Below are 3,851 nucleotides of genomic sequence, written 5' to 3' on the forward strand. Positions count from 1 at the left end.
ACATACCGTTGCATGGATTCACAAAAGTACAGACGCGCCGGTCGGGCATCCGGGTCACAATGGTAACCCGCCATTCTTGCGCGCCATAAACAGTGGAGGCCCGTAAGCATGATCAGGTCGTACGGGAAAGCTTCGTCGTCATATACTGGCAGAAACCTGATTCCGTGGGGATCTATAGGTAGCTCTTTTTTTAGAGTCCTTTGTAACACGTCCCAGAAAAAGACCCCTTCCCAACAGTGGATGAAGACGTGATCTATGCTTTCTGTTTTTTTACATATAAGGCAGTGGGTTCCCCATGGCATGTAGAACCCACGTTGTTCAAGGAAGATTTTAACAGGTAGAGTACCGGTGTGTAATTTAAAAAATAACGATTTAGTGGCTGGTTGAGCTGGCATCTTCTTCACCCTTTTCAATACATCTAGGCCTGGGCCTCCACTGTACGGGGCTCTGTACATAGGTACCAGCAAAACACTGTCACATAAATCACGATATAACTTTTTCCGTTTTACACTCCACAAACATGCACTTGAAAAACGAACACGCAAAAAGGAAACACTCTGAACTATTTCCCGAAAGAAACCACGGACTGGTCCTGGCATTATTTCCGTACCTACAACGAATTCGGGAAGTGATCTTGACAGCCTCATTTGGATCACCGTGCGCAGAAATGGGTCGTTTGTATCTCGAAAGAAGGAGAATCTATTCACCAGTTGACGCAAGAAAAGGTGCGCCAATCCCAGACCACCATCCTTCACACGTCGGAAGAGATTATCTCGGCTGCATCGCTCCCAGCTCGATGCCCACACGAATACAGCGAACACGCGGTGCAGTTTCTGCACATTAATACGAGAGCACTGTAGGACCTGCATTACGTACCAGATCTTTGACACGAGAAACATGTTGCACGCTGTAGCTCTCGCGAACATTGACAAGTGACAGGCGTTCCATCGGTCGGCTTTTTCTTTTAGTTCTTTTGTCCGCTCCTTCCAGTACTCGCTACTGTCCTTGTAGGCATCAAGGGGTGCTCCAAGGTACTTAACTGGCGTCGTGACCCAGTTTACGTTCGAAAAGTGGTCTGGTGTAGACGCCCTGCGCCACTCTGCTGCTCCTGCATGCTATGTAAATTTCTTTATATTTGTAATTCACGATAGTAGTCTTTTTTTCTTTTTTTTTTAGGGCGAGATACACAAGCGCGCAGCACAAGAGAGCACTTCTGGGACTGCAATTATGCCTATAAGACACCAAATTACTGCGCTGATAAGCTCTTCCTGTTAAATGGGAGCAAAATCAAATAAAGGAAACATGTAGCAGAGCGTGGTTTCGATCCACGGACCTCTGGGTTATGGGCCCAGCACGCTTCCGCTGCGCCACTCTGCTTTTTTTTTTATTTATTGCCGGTCTTCGACATTACTCAGACGATACAGTTATCACACACTTATGTATCACAAATTCCAACCATTGGAGGAAACAAAAAAAAAGAAAGAAACACCCACGGAAGGTGCGTAAGGATAGGAACCGCACAATTGAGCCGTCGGTCCATATTGGACTGGCGTTGTCAAACTAAAATTCCTTCATGGCTGTCAGGGGTGGTAGCCTTGACAGCCAATCCGGTACACATTCCTCTAGTTTCTGAATTTCAATAAATCGCGAGATACATTCTTTGAAATAAGCATGAGCTGGCCTAGCGTCAGGATCGCAATGGTACCCTGCCACACGAGCCCGCCATATACAGTGTAGAGCATTCAACATAACAAAGTCATAGGGAACCCCGTCGTCATCTTTAATGGCCAGATACCTGATGATACCTTGGGGGTCCACCGGTAGCTCTTTCTTCAGGGTTGGCTTTAAGACGTCCCAGAAGAAAACTGCCGCCCAGCAATGTAGGAAAACGTGATCTATATTTTTGGGCTTCTTGCATATCAAGCAGTGCGACCCCCAAGGTACGAGACAACCCCTTTCCTCCAGAAACGTCTTCACGGAGAACGTTCCGGTGTGTAGCTTAAAGAAGAAGGTGTTTACCCCTGGTGGCACCTGCATATGTTTTACTCGTTTAAGTAGGTCCTGTCCTGGCCCTCCACTGTATATGGATCTGTATAAGGGCACTGGGAACACTATGTCGCATACATCTCTATACAATATTTTACTTTTCACTTCACAAAGATAATCATTTGTCAAACGAACAGAAAGGAAGTGTACACTGTCGACCACTTCCTTGAAATAACCACGCAGCGTTCCCGTCATGCTACCGTGCTAACAACATGTGCCGGCAAGGCGTTACTCAACCTTAGCTGACATACGGTGCGCAGAAAAGGGTCGCGCACATCGCGAAAAAACAAAAATCGGTTTACAACTTGACGAACAAAAAGATGCGCCAGCCCCACACCCCCATCCTTCACTCTTCTGAACAAATTTGTTCGGCTGCACCGTTCCCATGTTGATCCCCAGATGAAAACCGCAAACACTCTGTGCAGCCTTTGCACATTTACTCTAGAACAATACAGTGTTTGCAGGACGTAATATAACTTAGTAATAAAAAACGCGTTACAAACTGTCGCTCTTGCAGAAATGGACAGGTTATTACCTTTCCATTTATCTACTTTTTCTTTCAGTTCTTTGGTTTGGTTCCTCCAGTATTCTTCGCTGCTATTGTACCTGTCTAGGGGAACACCCAGATACCTTGTCGGAGTTCTCACCCAGTTCACGTTCGCGAAACAGTCGGGTGCAGAAAACCAGTCCCCGTGCCACAGCCCTAGCGATTTGCCCCAGTTTACTCTGCTACCCGTTACGGCACAGAAATGCTTTACTACAGATATTGTTTCCGTTACGCTCGGTTGGTCAGTGCAACACACTGCAATGTCATCTGCATATGCATGCAACTTCACTTCTGTCGCTGCCAATCTGAAACCCCGTATTCCGTCATTTTCATTAATTGCTACACACATTGCTTCTACGTATATAGCAAATAACAGCGGGCTGAGGGGGCAGCCTTGGCGCACTGTACGCATGATGTTAATGGGGGCCCCCAGAGACTTATTAACAATTAATCTTGTTGGTACGCCAAGGCCACGCCCTCAGTGATGATGGAACCGACATTAACATGATCTAAGATGGCAAACAAAATAACGTGAGCGACACAATCGAACGCTTTTTCTAGGTCGAGCTGAAGAACTGCAACACCGCCACCGGTGACGTCACAGCACTCGAGCACACATCGCATCTAATGGATGTTTGAAAAAATAGATCGCCCTTTGATGCCACAAGTTTGATGGTCTGCGACTATTTCCTTGATGACGCCTTGAAGCCTGCTAGCTAAAACCTTCATAAATATTTTATAATCGACGTTTGTTAGTGAAATCGGTCTGTAGGATGACACGAATCTGAGTTTGTCTATTTGATCGCTCTTCGGTATTAGAATGGTGTGCGTTTTTCCGAAGGAAGGTGGTAACGATTTCTTCTCGTATGCATCATTAAATACGTGTGCTAGCAAAGGCGCCAGCTCTCTTTTAAAAGCTTTATATAGACCTGCGCTGAGTCCATCAGGTCCCAGTGATTTACCCATGTTCAAATCGTCGATTGCCTTTTCGACTTCCCTCTCTATTATTTTTTCTTCTAATCGCTTTTTAACATCATCACTCAAACGTGACATGCGATGCAGAAAACCTGCTTTAAAACCGTCAACATTCGCTTCCTGAAATGCAAAAAGCGACTGGTAGTGCTCAAAGAAGGCTTGACGAATGCTATCACTGTTGTCAACGACATTCCCATTCACTAAAATCTGGTCGACCTGGTTTCTTCGTCCATACGCCTTCTCTAAACCGAGCGCCCTTTTCGTGGGCGTCTCCCCTGCCGCT

General features: G+C 46.1%; 1 non-coding gene across 1 annotated transcript; it reads right to left on the minus strand.

Moving 5' to 3' along the window:
* Positions 1-1,305: 1,305 nt before the first annotated feature.
* Positions 1,306-1,377, minus strand: TRNAM-CAU (transfer RNA methionine (anticodon CAU)). The gene has a single exon. It is a non-coding gene; the product is annotated as a tRNA-Met (tRNA).
* Positions 1,378-3,851: the final 2,474 nt, after the last annotated feature.

This window comes from Dermacentor andersoni, chromosome 1 (genome assembly GCF_023375885.2).
Source record: "Dermacentor andersoni chromosome 1, qqDerAnde1_hic_scaffold, whole genome shotgun sequence".
In the NCBI taxonomy this organism is placed as follows: domain Eukaryota; kingdom Metazoa; phylum Arthropoda; class Arachnida; order Ixodida; family Ixodidae; genus Dermacentor; species Dermacentor andersoni.